General features: G+C 39.5%; 1 pseudogene; it reads left to right on the forward strand.

Moving 5' to 3' along the window:
- Positions 1–1,285: 1,285 nt before the first annotated feature.
- Positions 1,286–4,967, forward strand: LOC118349661 (annotated as a pseudogene).
- The last annotated feature ends 21,138 nt before the right edge of the window (positions 4,968–26,105 follow it).

The raw sequence follows: 26,105 nt of genomic DNA on the forward strand, positions 1-26,105 counted from the left end.
TAATTGTATTCGTCTTCCTTCTTTTAGTTGCCTACATATGAAAGCATTGGGTATTCCTATCTCCAAGCTTGAGCCAATGTTGTTTAGCCCTTTGGCACCATTTTAGGTCATTTTTTGCCATGGAAGATACCACTTCCTTCTGAATCTGTTTCATGGTAGCTAAATGGTAGCCTGATCCAGTATCTTGGAGATGCCCAATCCTTTGTAGACCTTGTGTGATGGTAATTTGCTCTTGTTGTTTAGTCTTCTACTTCCAAACCAGCAAGTCTTGTTGGCAAGCACCAAGTTGTTTCCTGAGTAGGCTGGCCTCACAGCCTGTTTCATTATCATTCTTCCATGCCTCATTTACAATCTTTTGGCATTCTTCCTTCAGCTCCCATGCCATCTCATATCTAAAGCACATTCTTCTTTTCCTTCTCCCATAACTCGTATTACATGTTTCAATGAGAAAAGGGGAATGATAAGATTTTATAGCAACAAGGGCAGTACACGAGCCATGATTAAAAAGGTTATTCCATTCCTTGTTGCCAAGGGCTCTATCTATTTTTTCCTTTGTGAAATCCCTTCCATTCCTGTTATTCGACCATGTAAAACTCAACCCCTATGAATGGATGTCATTTAGGCCACAAAAATCTACTGCTTGCCTGAATTCCTCAATTTGTTTATAAGGTCTGCTTGCTCCTCCCATTTTTTCCTTTTGGTGAAAGACCTCATTAAAATCCCCAGAGCACAGCCAGGCCATGGGGCTAGAAGGTTTTAGCATCTTCAAAAGTTGCCAGCTGCTGCTCCTTTTCCCAGTGTCGGGGTGTCCATAAAAGATTGTAAATTGCCATATTGGTCCACTGTCCTCTTCCGGTACTAGTGCACTAATGTGCTATCTAGTGTAGTTTATCACTTTGACATTCCATTTTTCTTTCCATAAAAGAGCAATACCACCACTTAGTCCCACACATTCCATTGCAAAACAACCTTCCATCTTCAGACTTCTCCTAACCTCTTCCGTCGTTCTGTTTCCACTTTTAGTTTCCACTAGGAAAACTAAAAGGTGACACGTTTCCTTAGTTAAATTTCTAAGGACACTAACTGTCTGAGGGTTCCCAAGTCCTCGACAGTTCCACACCAAGATACTCATTGATTATGGTAGGGCTGGAAACCAATATTTGCCTTAGCAAGGTAATTATCCTTTGTATCATCATGCTTCTTAATCTTTTTGGAAATAGATTCAATCTGTTTCTCCCTTCTTTTACAACCCCTCTGATAACTGACTCTGACCGACCTATTTGAGATGTCAGCTAGAGGTGTATCGCCATTGCCTTTTGTGTGGATGGACCTTTCACAAGCCTTCCTTTTCCACATTCTTATAGTGCTCACCAAGTCCTCCCTAACAGGTCGCATGGGAGCTTCTGTGTTATTGAAACTGCTTGTCACCATCCTCTTGCTAGTGCCTTGTTGCCTAGAGCCATTATGACTCACAGTAGGTGCCACCTCAAACCTTTTAAATGCTTCCCGATTTTCAAGATCAGATGAGGGAAACATAGTTTCTTCTTTATGCTCATGTGCCTTTAGTGGTCTGTCAGACTCGAGTTCCATACCCATATTAGCCCCCTGTATGTCCTTGGCCTCATGGGCTCCTCCGAAAATACAACACCCATGCACGTGGGTTGACTACATGGTATTTGGGAAGTGATCTTCTATCTGAGCTTTAGAGTGATCATTAACTTCACTTTTAAGGATATTTTTTATAGCCCAAATAAAGTCATTAATTCTGCTTTAGTGAACTTGGTTGATTTCAGAGATGCTCAAATGTTGAAAACAAAAGCAGTTGTGATAACGGGAGAGAGCATAATGCTAACCAAAAGCAAATTTGATGTAGCCTTAGATGTGGAGAATAAAAAATTGGGGTTTGGCCTAATAGAAAGAAACTATAGAGGGGAAGTTCTATTCTCACTAATGTGTTGGAAAATCATTTACTAGGGTCCCTTTCCTAGCAAAATGTAATACATTATGGAGGGTTGTTGAACTTTGTCAAAAGCTTAACATAAAAGATGTTATTTTTGAAGCAGATGCGAAAAATGTGATATAGGATGTTAAAGATTGCAAGAATGATTGTTCAAGGTTGAGGGAAATTGTGGAAGATATAGATCTTTTTCTCAATGAGATCTGACTAGGATCTTGTGTTTACATATCGAGAAGGAAATGTTGCAACTCATTCCCTATCAAGGAGGGCTTTACATATGACAAGGGAAGAAATATGGTTGGAAGAGGCGCCGACTGATATTGATTCTTTTGAATTGAAGGAGATGACATGTAATTGACTATTTTATTGAAGTGAATGAGAATAAGTAAGGATTTCAAAATAAAAGAAAAACTAAAAAACAGCGCTCGGTCGAATTAAAGGGATTGTTTTACATTAAAGTTTTGTCTGGAATGATCAACCGGAAACATCAAATCTTTACCAGAATATCTCGTTCACGCTTGCTCTTTTATGTTACATATGTTTTTAAGGATGTCATATGAAAATTTTCTTAAATATTATTTAAAATATTATGATTTTTACAACTTTTTATCAGATCATTATTTAAGAGAAGCACTTTCTAACAAATGCAATGTGTAGGACCTTACACCACCCAATGGGAGTCTTGCATGTCAGCTTCACATTGGTTTCCAAATAAGCTTTGCCACACGGAAGTTTTACTCAAATCTTAAAACATAACTCCCTCCACACCGAGCATCTCATTTCTATTCATGGAAGCTAATCGTCAACTAGTGTTTGTTGGTACTGCCAACCACTTGCTCCACCGCAGCGTTCCTTGAATTTGGTGACTAGTGCACTTTGTTCAAGTACTTCCCCTCCTCATGTATTCCACCTTAATTTCCCCAAACTAGACTCCTCAAGATTTTTCCTTCACAAAAGTTTGTAACAACAATTGTAGCACAAATACAAAAGGGGTTCTTTTTAGAATAAAAAGAAAGAAGGTGAATCTATAGTTGAATCTATCTTCCTTTTGATGTCACTGAAACTTCATGTGAAGAAGATCTAGAATTGATCCATTTCAAAGGCCAATCACCTGCCTTTATCCATAGAGTTCCAGGTTTTAGGACAAAAAAAAAAAAAAAAAGAGAAACAAAACAAGATGAGAAAACCCCTCTTATTGAATGCTACGAGATGGTGGGACATTGGGACATCTTAAAACCAACCGAACATTTTTCCACCCAAAAGAAAATCTAACCGGCAGCAGAGAGACGAACGACACTTGAAAGAACATCTTAGAAGACCAAAATATGAGAGAGGGAGAGAGAGAGAGAGAGAGAGAGAGAGGGTAGGAGGAATAGATTAAAGAGAGTTTATCAATGTTGGGTGGTTACGGAAAAATTCATGAAGACGATATAAGGTAAAGGATAGCGGCAACGAGTTCGAGAGAAATAAGATGAGGAGGAAGATTGTTGAAGTTGGTCTACAATTCCATGCAACAAGGCCTATCTTAAAAAAATAAGAGTGCTGATGTGACATATGCCTATTGGAGGGTGTTGAACAATCAAGAATACCGCATCCAATTTTAAGGAAAACTCTCATTATTAACTTTTATAAATTTCAAAATAAAAATAAAATATTAATAATTTTAAAATTTTAAAACAAAAATAATATTACAAAATTATTTTCAAATGAATTTTTAACTTTATAATATTTTTATTTAATTTTTTCTATTTCTTTACTCAAAATTCAATAATACATCTTAACTTAAACCATTTTATTACTATTCACAAAATTTTAAAATACTCAAAATATCCAAAGGAGCAAATGGAGCCCCGTTTGGATACAAGAAGTGTTTCATCTCATCTCCTTTCATCATTACAATTTTTTAAATTTGTACACAAAATATAATAAATAATTCAACTTTTTTAAGTCTAAAGAGAAGTCTTCAGAGGTGAAAACAATTTAATAATAATATTCTAACTATATTTTATTATTTTATTCAGCTTTCAAGTTTCATTTTAACTTATATCATCTCAACTCACTATTCAAACGGCACCTTAATATTAATTAGTTATCGAACCATAAACAGTGCAATCAGAAAACAAGCTTACAAGTTGCAACTTAACAACAATATGTCAGCCCGGCCCGTACGTGAACGACATTAGCATTGGCAACAACTATGACATTGATTGTAAATATGTTGTTCAATTCAATAATTAATTAAGGCTGCATGCCTTTGACAAATTAGAGTATTAGTACTATAATTAATTATGATGTTAATTATTGGAAAAATGATAAATGTTGAGAATTAAAGATAGAAAAAAATCAACTTATATGACCCAATATGACATGTAAACTCATTAGTCAAGACTCCTGATGTGATCTTCCATCTTCCACCACTTCCCATTCCTATTCCTATTCCTATTCCTTTCACCCACGTTAATGCTTACCCTATTTAGCGAAATCAAACCTATCTATATATCTTCATTCTGCATTAATAATCACCAGTACGATGTCCGACAAGAAGAATTTTGCAGAAGGACCGTCAAGTTTTTCTAATGTTCAGCAACAAACAACACCAAGCCGTTATGAGTCACAGAAAAGAAGGGACTGGACCACCTTTGGCGATTACCTCAAGAGCCAAAAGCCCCCAGTTCCACTCTCCCAGTGCGATTGCAGTCATGTATTGAATTATCTCCGATATCTTGACCAATTTGGAAAGACTAAAGTTCACCACCAAGGATGTATATATATTTTATGGACAGTCGGAGCCTAGTCCTGCACCTTGCATTTGCCCACTTAGACAAGCTTGGGGTAGCGGCCTTGATTATTTTGCTAGCGGTGAAATTCGAGTTTATCTTCTAGAGATAAGAGAGTAATTTCAAGCTAACGCAAGGGGGTTCGGCCCGTATAAGAAGAAATAGAAGAAGACTATTAATCAAAGTGGGGAAGCGAAGAACGACCAAGTTCTACTGTGCACTTCACAGTTTAATTCCTTTAGCTAATTTGAATATGGTGATTTTAATACACGTCGATTGATTTCAAATTTGGGATGCATGTTGTTTGTTGAGAAGGCTAGCTCTAAAGATATTGTAATTATTAGCATTGTGCAAACCCCAATTGGCATTTAAAATGAAGCTCAAGATACAATGAGCATATATATATGCCGTAATGAGTTACTATTTACTACAAAATAATAGTATTTGTGATGAGTTATTTACGATAATGTAAGAAATGGACACCCATTGTGGTCACCCTTTCCCCTTCTCTTGGGGGTCATGAAGCCACTTCATGAGACTTGATGGCTGGCCAGCCGGAGAATACGCTTAGAGGAGTTATTTACATAGCCCCTCTCCCATTTGGATGATTTACTTGCATCAAGAACAATCTCTCTCTAAAATGGTTCTCTCTAGTCATGACATTTAGGCTATGAAACATGTGAGTGTTGCTCTGGTATTACTACGTAGCACTCTCCACCATCATGTGAAGATTTTGGACGAACAACGAGGCTGAAGAATCCGTAGAACAACCGCGCTAGATCTATGATTTACCAATGAGGTAATATCGCTTCCGCTATATATTCTAATCTAATATTTCTAACATTGGTATTAGAGCCAAATTGATTGTTCCCAATGGTTGCAATTTTGTTGTTGACCAAATATGATTAAAATACTTTGCATTGTATGTTTGATTTCTTTTTCCCGATTGCATGAGGCAGCACGACTCTTAAATGAGGTGGGTTTGAACCTTAATGTTGGGCCACACGAGGCAGCAGATCAACACACTTGAAGGTGGTTGCATTCACCTCAATGCACTGCGCACCTGGGTTACTGGGAGCACCTCAATGAGGCCAAGTGCAATTCTTCTCTCGTAAAGCAGTGCATACCCCTGCACGTGGAGACTCTCTAGATCTTAACGCTGTTCCATATGAGGCAGCAACATGTGCTCGAGGGTGCAATGATCACCGCAAGAGGCAGGAGTGTGCACCGCGAGCTTGGGTGCTGCCACACAGGTACCGTGTTTACAACCTCGGTGAGGTGACCACCAGAGGTGTAGGGACACAGTTCTACGTTGACAGAGCCAAACTACACACTGCCACAAGGGGCAGCGTTGGCTGTTGATAGCAGCGGCTCCACATGCGCGCAGAGCCACAGAACAGCCACGACAAGGTCTGTTGTGAGCAGTGCCGACTAGGGCGCGGCTACCTTGAGCATAGAACTGTGCGCACTTAAACAACCCGCTAGAAATTTACTGGTGGAATTTCTATTGATTTTAGGAATCTCTTGAAAACCACATAAGTTTTTACGAATCGACCAATCGCACTGGTTTTAGTCTGTCAACATAGTCAGTGTTATTACTCACTATGGTGCCAGAAATACGATTTTAATTATTTGTGATAGTTAGAAGTGTCAGAATGCGTTATGATCTATGCCATTAAGCTCAGTTTTTTAAGATTTTATGGTGCAATGACCCATTTTCAAAATTTTGGACGTAACGCTATTCGAAATTGTGAAATTATTTTTAGGGGAACTTCGGGGGTAATTTCGGTAAATGATTTTCACTATAGGTTAATATGAATATTTAATATTTTTTAGTACTAAGTTTATTATATATTTTTTTGGAGTAAATAGTAATCTCGATAAATGCACCCAGTGTAGTGTTTTCAAAATCACAATGTGGAATGTCCAAATTAGGTTAGAGAAGCTTTATTTGGATACTTGAAAAGATTTTAGCCACACATAGTAAATAGTATTAGACATTTAGCACCATGAGGAACTATTAGAAATATTTGTGAAGGAAATCAATGTGTGAGATCATGCCACCTAAGCAAAACCTTGTTTCATCTGATCAAGCAAATTGTGTCAGACCAAGGAGGGTTTCAATCCTAGTGAAACCATAATTGGTCCAAATCCAATTGAAACTCCAAAAGCTTGGTTGAAACCGAAACCCTAAACGGTTTTCCCAACCCTAAAGTTCCCTTTCTAATCCGATTTCTAGCATTGTGTTTGATCGCTTGATTAAATCACTTCCACATGCTATTAATTAATCAAATCCTTGTTATGCCATCATGATCCAATCTTTTAAACCTTAGAAATTTCATTGGGTCAAGAAAAATTAGATTTGGACTTGATAGCATCTCAAACGCTAACTAAATCCCATTTAAACCCCAAATTGAAGCTCACTTGGTCGAGGACCACCAAGGTCCACGAATTTGGCTACCTTGGCAAGCTTCTTGAAGAAGTTTCCTCCCCCATATAGCAGATGATCCACTACCATTAGCTACACCCAATAATGCCTTGATGTGAAGGAAAAATCCACCCCATCAACCTCCATATCTCACAGCTACTGCATGCAGTCCTTGCCTCTCACTATTCTCTACTTTATGTGACATAGCCAATCAAGGGTCATTCAAGCATATAACTCCCCCCTCCAAAAGTCGTAAGTCATGCAAGACACATTTCACTCACTTTTATCACTTCTTCACCCCGTTCTTAGAGAGAAACTCAAAAGTGCTCTCTCGAGTAGATTTCTGCGTCTTTTTACGTTGAGCTTTTTGACCCTTAGTTGGTATTTTTGCACGATGAATTCTTCTTAAAATTTGTTTTTGTCTTTGAGTTTAGTTTCCGTGGATATCTTATTACACATTAGAATGCGCATGGAGAGAAATGATCATTAAACATGGCTCATCGTGCACATGATATTGATGTGTTCTATGATCATGTGGAGTGCTTGGAAGCATTTTTTGGTAAGCACACACATTTACCATAAATTTAGAAGTTAAGGTGAAAAAGGTATATTGACAGGTTTAGAATGGCTCACTCACACGAGCAATAGCTTTTGGTGCTACAAAGAGGTAGCGAGCAAAGATGAGACGATGTGTCACTCGGTACTTGTCCAGAAAGGGATAAGTTGTAGGACACAAAAGATATGTCACCTTAGTGGGAGCTAAGATGAGGTCCATCATCTTTAATAGGACCGTGCATGGTTGGTTACCCACAATCCATGTAGCCTATGGTTTAGCTAGATGCGTGAACCTCTTTGGCACTTCGAATAGCGAGCAAATGGAGGGACTCTAGTTAGGCGCTGAGATAGTGACTAGACTAAGATTTGTACGGTGTATTGAGATTAGATATATGCTCTTTCTTTTTTGAAAGAGAACTCCAACGTAACACTTATTTCATACTACATGTGCTTTTGTGACCAACTGTAGAGGTGAGTGAATGATCCCTGCTTCCTCACTGTGTGAGTTCTGTAGGTTATAATTGATAACCTTAATTTATTTATGCCCTTAAGAGACATTTGACTATGTCACAAGGTTGATGTTTTAGTGTCTGCTACTTTGACCTGTTATCTATGGCCATGAATGATGCGGTCTAAAGGGACATTGCTGAGAAAGCGACTAAACTGAAACTAAATGACATGAAGGCGAAGGGAAGACTATTTGGTAACACATCGACAATGGTGTTTACTCACTGCCGACAAGTTATGTTGCTTTTTGGGAGTTGCAACATAGCTGTAAGTATATTATGTTTTATGGAGATTGAGCATTGCTCTGAGTCATTTGGACTCGAGAGGGATTAGAGATACTTAGTCTGATGTGACCAAATGAGTCGGGGCATAACGAGACACTTTTAGGGATGTTGCTATGCTAGTTTTCTTTCGGAGAGATTTGGTATAGTGCTCCCATTTTTCATTTATAGCAGTGCTTGATGGTCGCACGACCTATTTGCCAATATGAACAAGTTTGAGAACATATTGAGAGATGCAGACCTGGGGTCTTGCCCACTATGTCCGAGTGGGAGCTGTAAGAAGTGGATACCCATAGTGGTTACCCTTTCCCCTTCTCATGAGATTATAAAGTGGCTCTTAAGCCATTACATGAGACTTGATGGCTGGCCCTTAATAGCCAGTCGGGGGATACACTTGGAGAGGTTATTTACATAGCCCCTTTCCCCTTTGGAAGATTTACTTGCATCAAGAATGATCTCTCTCTAAAATGGTTCTCTTTAGTCACGACATCTAGGCTGTGGAATGTGTGAGTGTTGCTCTGGTATTACCATGTAGCACACTCCACCATTATGTGAAGATTGTGGATGAACAACGATGCTAAAGAATCTGTTGAACAAAAGCACTAGATCTATGATTTACCAACGAAGTAATACATTTCCGCTACATGATCTAGTATTTCTAACAGATTAAAAGTACTATTTGTGACGAGAATAGATTTATTTTGACAGGAAATAATCATTTTGATAGGAAATAATTGGTAACAATAAACAATTTTCTTATAGTGATTTCCTCCAGGACATGTTGCGAAAAGTTATATTTATTGGTTCAAAAATGTAGTGAACACAAAGTTACAAATCAAAACATGACCTTAAAGCACAGAAAAATTGACCAAACCAAGTTGATACCCAAACATCCCATCCCCAAAATGATCAAAGTATGCACAACAAAAAAAGCATAGAGATTATTAGAATTATTGTCCTAATAATCCAATTAGATTCATATTTTATTTAATAAATATAAGATGTTTTTACAAGTATACAAATATTGGGTCTTGCATTAAAATTCGAGTATTATATTGCTTGCAGTTTATGTATATTTAATACACATAAGATATAAACACAGCTTCATAATTAAATAATTAAGCAGAAAAATGGTTTTGAGTGAATAAATAAACAAAAAACAATTCATGGAATTATGAGTCTGGCAGGTCCAAACATTTAACAGAAGGAATGAAGAGAAGAAACCGGAGGTGGGGTGGACCGGTAGGGGGCCGGACTTGCCTTCATAAGGACACAAGAAAAGAAGCTTGCATTGTTGTGTGTGGGGAAGGCATTTAAATTTTACTATCAACAAAAGGGAAAAAATTTGTTGGGTTTTGCATATCTTCCATCAACAAATATTATTATTAAATTTTTTTTTTTTTTTTAAATTAGCATCTTGTAAGGGGATTTCCATCTCACACATAAGCCCACTGAGCACTTGGCCGAGAGTAATCCTCGATACCTAGCCCCCAAGGCCCAAACTTGCCCATTAAGCAACTCGCCTACAAGGAAAAGTAAACAATGATGGCTGATGGGACGGAAAGGCCTGGCGCTGTTCATGGGGACTCATACAGGGCAAAATGGGAATGACGAAGAACCTTTGATCTTCTAACATGGGAACATTGACAGACCACCGAAGACACTAGTAGAGTAAAGAAAATTGGGAAACCACGGCGCATTAATGGCACCACTACTTGAGCCACATGCCACATTAGTGGCATGATGACCGAGGCACGCCGCATCTAAAAAACTCTTGCAAAAGGAACAGTAAAAATGACATCGGCTCCCCAGGGATAGGAACAATCTATCCCCCCAGACTCCCAGTATAAATAGTAATTTTTCAGGTACGAAAAAGCTCTGGTCTCTAGACTCTCTCATTATTTACAAACTTCCAAAATACTTCACTAACTTCGGCATCGAAGACTGCCTAGCCCCAAAGCCACCCTCTCCCAACTATTTTCTACTTCGTTTTGCTAAGCCTAAAGGCATACGAAACACGATGTTAACATTGGCGCCTGTAAATATAATTTATGTTTGGCTAGAATTAGATGAGTTTGTACTCAAATCAAATTATGGATGAATGTATCTTTGATAGGACTGTAGTGTATCCGATAAGGATGAGTGTTTGAATTATAACTCTTATCAAATCTTGCTCATATTATAAGATCAAGTTTACAAGAGTCATAGGCATGTTTTGAGTTTTAGAGTTAGTTGAAGAAATAAAAATACAAGTCTTATTTGAACTCAAGGCAATTTAGAAGAAGTAATCTAGTCCAAGATGTTCGCAGACAGTGAACAACGTATCTGACTCAGATTCTGGATAAACCTGTCAGCAGAGTCCTTCTCCAAATCAATTACAGGATTACCTATTTGTAGAGAAGTCAGCTGAGGGTTTCATACACTTGAACAACACAAAGTCACAAGTATTGAGAGCTGGAAGATCTAGGTAGAACTTCAAGAGATTGTGCAAGAGAAAATTCTTGAGAGAAGGATTTTCCAAAAAGCTCAGTCCGTGGGATTGAGCGAGAGCATACTCCAAGGGGGAGTTGCCTTGTTCAATTTCAACCACTGGAGGTTCCAGTAGGAAAGACAAAGACTGGGAGAGTCAGAGGTTCTGACTACATACTGCAGTAGAAGACAAGTGGGTCGCGTGTCTTGGATAAACATGTTTAGTCACAAAGATTTTGTAAACGTTTTACTTGTAAAACTCTTAATCAATAAAATTGGCTTTCCTTGATTTGGTTGCCCTGTAAGGTTTTACCTTTGAAGAGTTCTTCAAAAGGTTTCCCGTCGTAACCAATTATTGTGTTCTTAAATACTTTATACTAGTTACTAATCCGTGCTAATAGCTTTTCATTTAGCATTAACGTACGTTACAGTGGTACTTGGGTAATTTAATTGCCATTTGTGAGATCCTTGTAGATCTTGCATGTACTTTGTATGCCTGCGACAATCCATTTCGAACAACTTAGGTGGGACACAGAGGAAGTTGCCATGGAGGTGAGACTGAAAGCTATGGAGGACTGGGTAACAAAGTTGACCGGCAAAGTGCAAAAGCTTCGCAAGGAGAATGAGGAGCTCAGGAAACCTCAACAAGTACAAAACGAAGAAGCGAAGCCTAGTAATAATGAGCACGTGGAGTCCCAAAATGCGGGAGCTGGACTGAACGTGGAGGAGGAAAGAAAGAACATGAAAGATGAGCTCTGCAATCTCAAAGGGAAATACAAAGAGATTGCAAAGAAAATAGGCACATCATCGTCGGTGGACCAATTGCTCACAAGCATTGGTCTACCCTATACGAAAGAAGTGATGGCTATGCACTTGCCCCTGAAGTTCAGGATCCCCAACATGAAGTGGGAGAAATTCGAGGTGAGCAAGTCCTGGGAGGGAACATTACGTCCAAGAACTGAAGCAGGAAGATGGTGGGGTCACCATGAACGGCACCTCCAAGAGAGACTAGGGCATGCTTAAGGAGCCCTGGCAGGCCTTAGTCTACGACTCACCTTGCCGGGCTCGAGGGGGAGTGGGAGGGTGCACGGTCCTAGAGGCAAAGTGCACCGCACCTATTTTGAAATTTTGTGTTGTTGACAAGAAACTGACAAGGGAAACTCCTTTCACCCTCACTTATGACCACGAGGCGGGAAATCGGGATCCCGACTTACAGAGTTCAACACTTCGAGCAAGGTTCCAATGACAGTCGGCTAGAAGAACAGTTTGATTTGCTAGAGGAAGTTAGGCTTGAGGTAGAGGTAAGAACCACTGCCAACAAAAGGAGGGCTGAGCGATGTTTCAACAAATGAGTGCGTCTAAGATCATTCAAAGTCGAAGATCTCGTACTAAAAGAAACTGGACAACAACGCAAGACGAGGGAAAGTTGGGCCCTTGATGGGAAGGCCCCTACGTGGTCACTGCCACCAATCGCCTGGGCTATTACAAACTCCAAGGTTCCCAAGGAAATGAGCTGCTGCACCCCTGGAATGCCGAACACCAACAAAAATTTTATTGCTAAAGATAGCTTAATTCCTGCAAATTTATGTTTTCATGCATGCACTAGAGGAAGAGGTGTTGTGTTTCAATGCCGAGTTTTAGGAACGTAGCAGAATCTCCATCAATAGAGTCTCCATCAACGTAATCTCCATCAACAAAATCTCTATCAAGGTGATCTCCATTAACAGAATCTCCATCAGTGTAATCTTTGTCAACAAAATCTCCATAGATTGTTTACCTCCCTGCAAGACACCGAAGGGACGAGTCACACCAGAGGCTGCTCTGTCCTGCTTGTGGAAGAGTGTGGGTCGGCCCTCTGCCACCCAAAGACAAAATCTTACCTTTCTTATAAGCATCAATAGGCGGGAGCAGGTCCTGTTACAGACTGCCCGAACAACGTACCTCTCATAGGACCAAAAGGGCAGGTTGTGTGGAAGGTCACCTTGTCCCTCCTGCAACGGAGAGCGGGTCCAGTCTCGAGGCTACCCGAGAAACTTATCTCGACTTCCACCATGACAAAGTGTGGGATCAGCGCCAGGCTGACCCAAACTTACCATTTCTTGCGATGTCAACGGGCGGGAGTGGGTCTGTTCCCTAACTGCCTGAATAACCTACCTCCTTACAAAGGGTGATAGGTGAGTAGGAGGCTTAACCTCCTTGTCCAGGAGAGCGGGTCCAGCCCCCCAACAGCCCGAAAAACTTACTCCGACCCCCATCAAGGTGAAGTAGTGGACCAGCCACATCGATGTCTGAATTACCTCCCTCGCGGGGTACCAAAGGGATGTAGTGCGAGTCAGTCCTCAGCTACCTGAAGGAAAAGACTTACCCTCCTCGTAAGCATCAACAGGTGGGAGAGGGTCCAGTAGCAGACTGCACAAACAACCTACCTCCCCGCGGACCAAGGAGACGAGTTTAGCCAAAGGCTGCCTTGTCTCCCTTTGGTAGAGAACAGGGCCAGCCCCATGGCTACTCGAACAACTTACCCTAACCATTGCTGTGACCAAAACGGTTTAGAGCCAGCCTAACCCAAAACTTACCCTTCCCTGCAGTAACTGGCAAGAGCAGGTCTAGTAGTAGACTGCTTGAACAACCAACCTCCCACGAGGAAGAAAGGGATGGGCTAAACTAGAGGCCACCTTGTCCCTCCCATGACGGAGAGCGAGTCCAACCCCGAGGTTGCCTGAAGGAGTGGACTAGCCACACCGCTATTTGAATTACTTCTTCGGGGGGCAAAGGGGTGGTTTGGCTTGAGGCATTCTTTGACACCCCCAAATTCCGCTTGGGATCGGACGAACATTTGAAGAGTCGAGACATGCAACACAAGGTTACTTGCCCCCGTTCATGACATATAAGATGCAATGTTCCTATCATGCATCTAGCATTATGCAATATTTGTTGCGGATAATAAATGTTTTCTTTAGCAATACTATGCACCAAACTGAAATATCTCAAATACTTAAAACATACTTCATACTTAACAACATACTAAACAACTAAGATCACAATAATAGTCCATATGGTTGTGATCAAAAGAGTGCTGGAGATTGAACTCCACAAATACAAGTAGTAACCTGAGGTAACTACTGTACTACCATCTATGTCGCACCATCGCTTAGTCGATCGTTTCCAGTTGCTCGATTCCCGTTTCTCCTTCAGATCTTGTAACAAGATCTATCATTCGGGAGGAATGGTGGTTGGGACTACCACAGTGAGATTTGATTACAAATCTCAGCGAGTTAACAAGAAACTTCCACACAGGTTAATGATGCATGCATGGCAGTAAAAGCATGAATGCATAATTAAATCATAAGTAATCATAGCATAACTTGACATACAACATAACATAACTGACATAATTTAAACTGAAACTGAAGCTTAGCATGAACGTGACTTGAAACATAACATGGACTTGAAACATAGCATGAACGTGAACTTGAAACATAACATGGACTTGAAACATGACTTGAACGTGAAATGCATGAATTTGGAATCTTATTCAATAGACTTAATCATTAAAGTGACCATATGGGTGCTACACAGGTCTCCTTGAGCCGTGTGTCCCTGCCGATTACCGCATCACATCACATGTTTCTATACCAGCTGTGGGTGCGTTAATACGTACTCCACAATTGTTGTGGCCCCATACTTCATGCTCCACAGTTGTTGTGGCCCCATGACTTATTTGTTTGTGCCACACTTGCTGTGGACACACATAACATAATGTGTGGCACCGTCGGCGTTAGTGTCTGGCACGCTCTAGTGACCAGCTAATTAGGCTCCATTCGCAACCTGTTGAAGGTACTTCGTCAACCCAGGGAATTTCACACTTCTTTAGACACTCCAGTGTGAACAAAGGAGTTCCACTAGGATATTACCCCATCCTAGCGCTTAGGGTCGTGATTAACATGAATAACTTAACTAGCATACATGATATTTCGTAACGTGACGTAACATGAACGTGAAATAAAAGACAGAAGTCCTGATGTAGCATAACATGACATGAACCAAGACGTCAGACATGACATACTTCGAGATGTAAATGTAACAAAGAACATTTCATAACATGGCATACATGTAACATGCAACATTTCGTAACATGACATACCATATAACAGACAACATTTCTTAACATGGCGTAATATGTGACAATGAATATTACGTGACATGAAATACATGTAACAGATGACATACTTAACTTAACATGACATACTTGCAATGTATAGCAATACATGACAGAATATCTTGTATAACAGATGAATAATTCATGACAGAATAAATTATGTGTAACAAATAAATATGTAATGACTTGGCATGGAACATATGATAACATGCATACATACAATTTAGTTCTCTTACTGATCACTCATACACATTAAACTGATAGTAAGTTAAAAGCTAACTTACCTCGATCTTCGCACTTCGAGACAAAACTCAAGTGCGATCACGAGAAACTGAAAGTAGTGATTTCTAAAAATTAAAACTTAATCACTAACAATTAGGAATATGGAAAAATATCAACTTAGAGTATAATTACCATTTTACCCTCTACATGTGGAAAAATGACGATTTTACCCCTAACTTAAGGATTTTGCATCCTAACTTCAAAAATTACCAAAATTTACATACCTTATGTAAATTTTGTCCTAAACTCAAATATTAATTCAGAAAAATTTAAAACTAAATACAACCATTAAAACTCTATAGGGCCGAAACTTACAAAGGCTATTTCTTTTGATTTTTGTTGTAATTCTTTCAAATCTTGAAACTCATGATTAAACCAAAATGTTTGTTCTACTATACTCATAACATATTCTTAAGAATAATCATGTTTTGAATCATGAACAAAAGTCATCAAAATCACTAAAATCATACTTGAACTTTTTGGTTTCTCTTCTAAGTTCAAAACAGATTTTTGTTTCTAACTTGTTTTGATCAACCTCTTGATCCACGACTTATAAAGATGTGATCTTCAAACCAAAACATCACATGGTTTAAAAAAAATTTCTAAAACAGATCCAAGCTTCAAACTCAAGATCACATAGTTAAACATCAACCAAAACATAAATTTAGCCAAGAACATCATCACTTTGGTCTAACCGAATATCTCCATGCATAAAATTTCCTATCTTCAAAATAAAATTTTAACATGTATAGAAGAGGCTTAGGATCTTCCAATAAAAATATCAAAGCCATTGGAATGAGATTAAACCATAAAAGATTTAAACTTTCTCAAAACAGAAACTGTTTTTCCTCTTCCAGTTTCTAAGTTTCTAGACCTAAGAAAATATTTCACCAAAACTTTTAATCATGCAACAAATCCTCAACCAATAATCATATACACATGTTAACAGTACTCCATAAAAATTTCGGACCAAGATCTATACATTAGCTTGGTAAAAAACTCCAAAATATAATACACTCTCCAGTTTATCGCTCAGAATGACCTTTCTGGGGTCTAAACAACTTTTGACCAATCAAATTATCTCCAAATGGAACAAATAAGCTACCCGTGTAAACTAAACTCCAAAAGAAACAACTTGCATGAATGAAACTTTACGATAAAACACTTACAAAAGCTTCAAAATAGGCGTTCAAAAGAGGTATGAAAAACTGTCCGAGAGTGTCCTTTGTGTTCTATGAAGGAAAAGTGTAAAGGAGAGTTGCTTTTCGTGGGAAGTGGACTGGAGAGCCTCTTAAACAAGTTATGGAAAGTGAAAGGACTGAAAGGAAGCTTGAGTGTTGCCCTTTTCTTCTCATAAAAATCAATCCAAGATCTTTTCTCAAGGTGGAGTGTAAGAGTGAAAGAGTGAGGTGGCCCTTTAGCTTTGTATTTCAAGAACCTTCTAGGCCCTTCTTGTAAAGATCTAGCCAGCCAAGTGAGGGTACAAAACTTAGCCATGAAGCAATGCTAATGTGGTCAATTTTGTGGGCCTAAACCAAATGGGCCTAAATTTTGGGGTTTAAAGAGGGTTTGGGTTGCTATGAAGCCCAAATCCAATATCACTTGGCCCAATCAAATTTTCAAGGTTAACAAGGTTGGATAGTGATGTTCTAACACAAATTTGAAGGATTAATAGCATGTGGAATTGATTTAATCAAGTGATTAAAAACAATGCTAGATTCCGACTTCAACAATGAAGGATTAGAAAATGTTTAGAGGCCAACTTTAGGGTTTTGGGGAAACTGTTTAAGGTTCCGACTTCAACAATGTTTTTGGGCTTTCAATTGGATTTCCACCATTTAGAGTTTTACTAGGATTGAAGCCCTCTTTGATCTGGCCTGATTTGGTTGAGCAGATGAAACAAAGTTTTGCTTAAGTGGCATGATTTCACAGCTTGATTCCTTCAAATCCATCAAACACTCCACATGGTGCCAAGTGTTTAATATTATTCACTAAGTGTGGCTAAGATCTTGCCAAGTGTCCAAATAAAATTTCTCTAATCTAATTTAGACATTCCACTCTGTGATTTTGAAACACTGCAATTGGTGCACTTACCGAGGTTACTATTCACTCCAAAAAAGTGAATCATAAACTTAACACTAAAAATTCCTAAATATTCATATTAACCTATAGTGAAAATATTTTACCGAAATTCAATCTCGAAGTGCCCCTAAAAATAGTTTCACAATTTCCAACAGACGTTTCGTCAAGAAATATGAAAATAGGCTATTGCACCATATAATCCTAGATAATCCATTGAGTCTAATGGCGTAAACCATAACGCATTCTGACACTTCTAACTATCTCAAATAAATAAAACTCATATTTCTAGCACCATAGTAAGTGACAACACTGACTATGTTGACAGACTAAAACCTATTCAATTGGTCGATTCGTAAAAACTTATGGGGTTTTCACGAGATTCCTAAAGTCAATAGAAATTCCACCAATGAATTTCTAGCGGGCTGTTACGCATTCTGACCCCTCCCCGATGGAGTGTGAGTAGTCCTCAGCTACTGAAGGACAGAGACTTACCTTCCTCATAAGCGTCAATAGAGGCCAGGGGCATTTTGACCCCTCCCTGATAGGTCCAGTTACAGTCTACTATAACAATCTGCGTCCCCTCAGACTAAGGAGACGGGTCGAGCCAGAGGCCCCTTTGTCTCCCTGCTGTGGAGAACGGGATTAGCCCTCGGCTACCCAAATAACTTACCTCAACCTCCGCTACGGTGAAGTGTGGGATCAGTGCTAGCCTGACCCAAACTTACCCTTCCCTCATGTGTCAACGGGCGGGTGCGAGTCTAGTAGCAGACTGCCCTAACAACTTACCTCCTATGAGGACAAAGGGACTGGTTGAGTTAGAGGGCACCTTGTCCCTCCCACGACAGAGAGTGAGTCCAATCCTAAGTCTGCCAAAAAACTTACCCCGACCCCGATTGCGGAGAAGGAGCGGACTAGCCACACCGTTGTTCGAATTACCTCTTTAATGGGTAAAGGGGAGGTTTGACGTGAGGCATTTTCGACCCCTCCTTGACAGAGTGTGGGCCGAGTTGTTCAATTGTCCAAATACTACACTCAGGAACGCAAACATCAACAACATGGTAAAAAACAGCAAGCACATCGCATCATAGGCCAAAGGGCCTAGGTTTGCAAAGTGTAACTCTTACAAAGCTAACGATAAAGTTATGATAACTTGCATATTTTTTAGTCAAGAATTAAATACGTAATTTTAATGTGCAGGAGGCAGTCTAGTCCAAAATTGCCTGAACAACCTAACTCCCCGCACACCAAGGAGATTGGTCAAGCCAGAGGCCAGCTTGTCTCCTCGCAGTGGAGAGCGGGACCATCCCTATAGCTATCCAAGTAACTTACCCCAACCCCCATTACATCAAAGGGTAGCCCGGATTATTTAATTCAACTCCACAACCACGGTGCTACTTGGAGGGCCATAGATGCAAGTTAGCAACATGCTTCTCGGCCACTCCCCCTGAGGAGGCAACCAAAGTCTCCCTAATGCATCTTAGCTCTTAAGGGGGATTTTCATCCCCTCCAAGCTGACAACAGTGGATGAAGGCTAACATACGCTGATGACACTTCTATTTTTTTCGGTTACATCTCAAAATAAAGCATGGCAACGTAGAATGAAAGAACTAAAGGACTTGGCGGGGTAAATCACATCCGAGAGATCGTTGGAAAAAATAAGGAAATTAGCTCAATTGAAAAAGTGGAGAGACATTGACCTCATCAACAACATCGCTAAACGCACCAAGAGGATAATTGACTAACGAAGGCAAACGAAGTCAATATAAGCAGGGAGCCATCGGTTGGCAGGGTGAACCGTAAGGCTCTAGATGATGGCAACCCCTCTGCCCAACGTGGACCCATAATACCCGGGGTCAAAGCCCTGAGGCCGGCCGCAAAGAAAAAACAAGGAGACCCCTAAAGCATATGGCCACATGAGATAAACAAAAAGCAAAAAGGATAATGTTATTGACAACATGAAGCGACAAGCTTACAATGGACAAGTTACAATGTCAAGTGACAAGTTACAACATAAAGCCGCAAGCTTATAATGGACGAGTTACAACATGAAGCGACAAGTTAAAACATGAAGCCGCAAGCTTACAATAAACAAGTTACAACATGAAGCGACAAGTTACAACATGAAGCCGCAAGCTTATAATGGACAAATTACAACGTGAAGCAGCAAGTTACCACATAAAGCCGCAAGCTTACAATGACATACATCATAAGTCTACTAGACACAACAGAAAGTCATGGAGGCACAAGCAAACGAAAGCCTGATCAAATCAGGTTCCAGTAGAACTAGTAGACATGGCTCTCCATCATTACGACATGCCAATAACGCTAGAGTTTACCTAAAAGAAACTTAACAAGGGATGTAATGAGGTAGCTAATTAGGCCAGATTTTACCTCAAAGAAACTCAACAAGGGATGTAACGCCAGAGTTTACCTCAAAGAAACTCAACACTTCTTCTTAAACTCCAAGACACAGCCAAGAGTCACCCACCTACTGTGGAGAGGTATGAGAAACGGTTGGAGGAGGTGAAGATAGAAGGGTGAGATGACAATAAGAGGGTAATTTTAGAGTTTAAGAAGAAGTGTTTCATACTGGAGTGTGCAAAGATAGAGGCTGAAAGTGAGGAAGAGCTTTGGAAGAGGAGGAACTCACACACCATGAGGTCTGGGTAGTAAGCCCTGACCTCCTCCAACGTGCAACTCCAAATGATGCAGCACGACCCAAGGATCTTCCATGTGCCAGGGGGAGCTAAGCAGGCGCAAACTAAAAAAGATCCAGCACTTCTTGCATTGGATGGCAAAAAGGCAATTTGAGGCCACTAGAGAACATGGCGGGGTACACTGCCCCTTTGGAGGCAAAACCCTTGGAATGTACTGCCTCTTCGGTAGGGAAGACACCTTGAGTTCCACAGTTCGAGGAATCCTGTAGGTCTCCCTCAACGACTCCAACTCGATGGGAGTCACCTCTGAACGGCACGAGAAGCTAGCACACTCCTCTGGAATGGTGTCGCCCTACCCGTTTGTGGCACGGGTAGAGTTGGAAGATCTAGCCAGCCCAGAAAGACGCAAGGATTTTTTGGGAGCCATTAACAACTGTGATGCCCCCAACCTTCGCTTGGGATGTAACAGAGACTTAGAGTGTCGGGACATACAACACAAGGTTACATACCACTTACATGATAGTTAATATGTAATACATCTGCGAAATGTAGCTAGCAATATGCAATAATCACAACGCAAAGAAAGGGTGAAAATGAACTTATGCCATAATAACTAAATCATCCCAATAATATTGATTAAACCATAAGTTTTAAATCATCAGGTAACTTAATCTTAGTAGAAAACACCAAGTTTCCAAAAAATCTAAACCAGCTACTTCATACGCTCTTTGGCACAAAGGGTTAGGCCTAGAAATACCAACATAGGATCAAGTCTCATGTCGACGTCTGCTTCCTCCTCAATCTTCTTGAACCACTGGTCCATAGGGGAGATTTGCATCTACAACTTTTATCATTTCGAGTGAAATTATAGTGGGCCCCCAAAGGGTAACATTTACTTGAAATCTAAGTATGTTAGACAACTAATGTGCAAAAAGATAGACTATGCATGAAGAATGATAAACATGAAATGCATGCCATGGAAAAAGAAAACTATATTTGTCTCCCATTCAGATTTCTCCAGAAAAATAGGCTTTTGATGCACTTTTTTTTTACAGTGAATATAATTTCACTTCCATCATTAAAAACTTAGTCTTTCATCAATAATTACATAAAATCATGGAATTAACGTAACGTATGATATCATCACAGTTCCCCATATGCATTATGAATACATGTTGGTGACCATAGTACAACTCATTCTCAACGCATTGGTAATATAATATAACATAATATCGTAAAAATTATAACAGGTGCACCTGCTAGCATTAGGTATCGTAACGTATGGCTTCGCTCAGGCGTTCTTTAAAAAGATCTCATTCGAAGTATGTTGACTGTTCTTTGTCAATCCAGGGGTTACCACTCCATATTTAATCTCTAGAGTGGATATAGGAGTTCCACCAGGATACTTCCCCATCTTAGCCTTTGGGGTCGTGATAAAAATAAATTTTCATCTAATACTTAAAATAAGATTTTCATGATATGCATAAATGTGGCAGATTTCAAAAAAATGGTTGTATGCAAAATGACAAAATGGAACATAAGATATAACATTTCATGCTCAAAATGACATTTTTAAATTAAATGTGGCATTTGTCAATAAATCATAAATAATCATCAAAGTTTAAGTTAGAGACTAACTTACATACTGTTGAAGTTAGCAGTGAGGTAGTGGCTATGGTAAAAACTGCACTAAGTTATAATCTATACGATGTTAAAGAAAAATAAAATCTTCTAGATAAAGGAAGACTATGAAAATACCCCTAACTTCCAAATACTACTACTATTGCAAATGCTCTCCAAACTAAACCAGAATCCATAGTCATCATATCTTGCACGTGGGGTGTGATTGGTTGCTTTCCACTATGATGACATCTATGTAGGCTGATTCGATTGGGAAAGAGGGAGAGTTTCCGTGTGGTAGTGGAGAAAATGGTGGTAGAATAAATGCATGCCATTAAGGCATACATACTATCATGACACCGGGTAGGGTGTTTTCCAATGGCCAACTATTTTTGTCTTTTTCACTTGGACTCTTCTCTATGGTTGTTATGACTAACTTAAAGGTAATCGTAAGTGCCCTACATAGGTGATAAATGGTGGGGGATTGGTTGCCAAGTGACAAATAAATGGCAACCCAATGAATAAGGTGATTTAATGGTGGTTGTCGAGATACTCAAAAGTGCATTCTAATTGGTTCAAATTTCTTCATGATAATTAGAGGGGCTTTTGATGTATGGAAGTAGAAGAGGGTGGCATGGGGTGGTGTGGTGTGTCTCCCATGGAAAAAATCTTAATAATAAAAAAAATGCCATTCAATTGCCTAATATTTGGTGCACTTGGTTTGGGGTTTTGGCAAGGGCTCTTGAAATCAATGTGACCAAAACTTGGTTGTATTTGAAGAAAGGAAATGGGGTGTTTGAAAGATGGAAATGACTTTGAGAAAATGGTAGAAAATGGTTTGAGCTAGGGGCACATCAGTCCATTACACACGAGTACACATGGGTGCCAATTGGAGTAAATTCGGGTTTTGACATGTCATTATCGTTATTGACATGTATAAAGGTTTAACTAAAGTCCTAATGTGACCTAAGAATAATGGAAATGGATACCCAAACAAGAAAATTTTAGAACAAAACGATGAAAAATGATAAGAATAAAAATCAAGCTTAAAACATGGTTTCAAGATCACTAATCGTGTAGTGATCGATCAATTATCTTAACCAAAATTCTAAACTTAATTTAATTTTTTTCTAAAGCTCCTAGGGTGGTGGACTACTCTAATGAGCTAGTCTTCTAAATTCTAGTGTTGATCTAAGAGTTAATCTATAAGGGTAAATAGGGGGGGTGTTACATCCTCCCCGCTTAAAACAAGATTTCGTCCTCAAAATCAGGGTCCTAGCAAACAAGACATGCAACAAACACAAAGTCAAGTAGGACTCACCAACTAGTACTATGACACACGGGACTCGATGGGGGTCTGTCAGGATCCTCATCAAAAACCTCATCCTGAGAATGATGGTAATACTCATCGTCATCAGAGTCATAAAAAGCATTAACATGCTCCTCAGGAAATCTCCATTGCCTAATCTCATCACTCTCCAGCCAAGGATCTCCCCCTCACGAAATCGTAAGTGACTCACTAAGGAGTCAGAAAGGTCTGATGAGTTAAAGGTGGGAGTTAGGTATTGGCAACTCTTGCTCAGCTTGGCGCTGCTTAGCAACTCGGCTCGACTTTGGCTGATCAAGTATAGCTAGAGGGGTGAGCTTCGGGTAACCAAATATGAACTGGTATCATAGGCACTTTGACGGTGAAAAAGGCGAAAGAAGCAATCCATAGAAAGATTTGGCGCCGCTCACTAAAGTCTGTGGTTAATGAAATTTGTAAATCCATGGTTCTTGTTTGGAGAAGAATCAACAAAATAGGTAATAGCATAAAAACATATCCAAGTAAAAAGCTGTCGTGATTCATCTCCACCTGCCAACCATGGGAACTGACTTATGAATCTAAACTTTTTTGAAAAAACCAAGTCCGACAATGGATTTTCCAACAAACCTTACAGGAGTTTTAGGAACTCTGAATAGTTCTTTGAACAATGAGTTACATATACGTACCATCAATGCTAATAGTGAGATGTTTGGCATGCTGAAAGAAATAACCGATTAGTCCTTCTACCCAAGGCATTATTTTTTTTTTCAAAATAAAAAAAGTAGTAATTAAGAAATACTCATGGTAACCATTCAAGTAGATGAAATTAGTAAAATATTAATCGTGAACGGGCAGCAAAGGAGGGGAAGCGTGTTTAAGGGATGCGCGTGCACCAGGTCCAAAAAGTTGAATTCATTCTTCCCAATTTCATTGTGAGAAAGATGGCTGAATAGCCTGGACTCTCTCGTTGAGAGTCACTTTGAAAGTATTACCTAAACTCTTTTGACTTAATCCTAATGTGTCGTCTAAACCAATGGGATCAAGGGGCTGACGCTCTTCGTGTGGTAAGGCTCTCCTCGAATGGATGTTACCCTTCCCATCGTTGTCAAGGATGTGAGTCCTATGGTACTCAAAGCTCTTCAGAGTCTCCCTCATATGCTCAAGCTATCAATGTCTCCCCTCAACCATAAGTCTCTAAAGTTGATTGGGGGTCGAACATCCTCATTGTGTAACCTTGTCAGTTCTGCCCATGATGTAACTGTAAATGACAAGAGAAGTTGTAGGTCATAGGATAGAAATGGGATGTATGCCATGCGTGCATGAATGGATGCAGATGCCTTGATGATGCCGTAAAGGTTTACAAGCCAAACAAATAAGGGTATTTGTTTCTCATATCGAGCTTCTTCTACATCGTGATTCCGCCACAGATTTTTAACCAAAGAAATTTTCTGTTTTCGAAGTTTCTTATCCTTCCAATCTATGATCTGAACAGGAGTTTCTTCATAAGTTAGGTCGAGTTTGAGCGAAGTATCCCTCAAAATCTACAATTGTTGGCATCCGATTCATGAAGCTTTTCTTGAGGGAAGATACGTGAAAGACGTTGTGAATTCCTTGGAATTCAGCGAGAAGATTCAGTCTATAAGTGACTACTCCTACTTTTTCCAATATCTCATAGGGTCTTACTTATCTTTCACTTAACTTCCATTTCTTCCCAAACTGAAATACTCCTTTCATGGGTGATACCTTATGATAAACCAATTGCCAACTTAGAACTCTAGGTTCCTGCTTTGATATTTGGTACAACCCTTTGTCTACCTTGCGCGACCTCATCCTTTCCTTTATTAACTGAATTTGATCCTTCATTTCCTGAAGAATTTCAATACCAAGAATTGTTTCCTTCTCCTACTACATCCTAGTATAAAGGAGATTTGATTTTTCTTCCGTATAAATCTTCGTATGGTGCCATCTGAATGGTAGCTTGAAAGCTGTTATTGTATGCAAACGCAATCAACGACAAAAGCTTTACCCAATTTCCCTTTTCTTGTATCACACATGCTCTTAGCATGTCTTCCAACGTCTAAATTGTCTGCTCCATTTACCCTTCAGTCTGAGGGTAATAGGCACTACTAAATTTCAACTTAGTGCCTAGAGCGTCCTGAAGGCCTTGCTAGAAATAGGAGGTGAAACGCATATCCTTATCAGATACAATCATTTTCAGAACTCCATTTAGTCACACTATTTCTGATATAAATAATCGAGTTAGTCTTTCTAATTTGTCGGTATTCTTTATTGGTAGAAAATGAGCACTCTCAGTTAGGCGATCGACTATAACCAAAATAGAATTATTTCCTACCGAGGTCCTTGGAAATCCGACTACGAAGTCCATAGATATATCCTTCCATTTCTATTCTACAATTGAGGGTGACTACAATTCTCCAGTGGGTCGTTGATGCTCAGCCTTAACTATTCTACAAACAGAGCATCAATTAACATACTCCACTACATCTTTCTTTAAGCCTTCCCACTAAAAGTGTTGCTTTAAATTCCGATATATCCTTGTGCTTCCTAGATGAGCCGTGTATGGGGTCTGATGTGCTTCTCTTAGTATTTTATCCTTGATCTCTGGATTTGTCAGAATTACCTTTTGGTTTTGGTAATACAGTAACCCATCATTCTTAACGATAAATCCTTCTAGCCTTTCCTTCTTTTCTACTTTCTACCTAACTTTTGCCCATTTGGGATTTTCCATCTACCGTTTCTTTACTTCCTCCCACATAATAGGTACAATCTCTTGTACTGCGGCAAGAGCTGCATCTAGATGAAGATCTTTAGTTAGCAAGTTCCTCATGCTATGCAGAAGTGATCCTCCTTCGAAATTGGGATCGTCATCCAGCAACTTTTGACTTAATGCATCAGCTACTACGTTAGACTTACTAGGGTGATACTTGATTTCACACTAGTAGCCGCAAATTGTTTCCTACCACCTACTCTGTCTCATAATTAAATTCTGCTGACAAACAAGTAT

The sequence above is a fragment of the Juglans regia genome, chromosome 10 (assembly GCF_001411555.2).
Source record: "Juglans regia cultivar Chandler chromosome 10, Walnut 2.0, whole genome shotgun sequence".
NCBI lineage: Eukaryota > Viridiplantae > Streptophyta > Magnoliopsida > Fagales > Juglandaceae > Juglans > Juglans regia.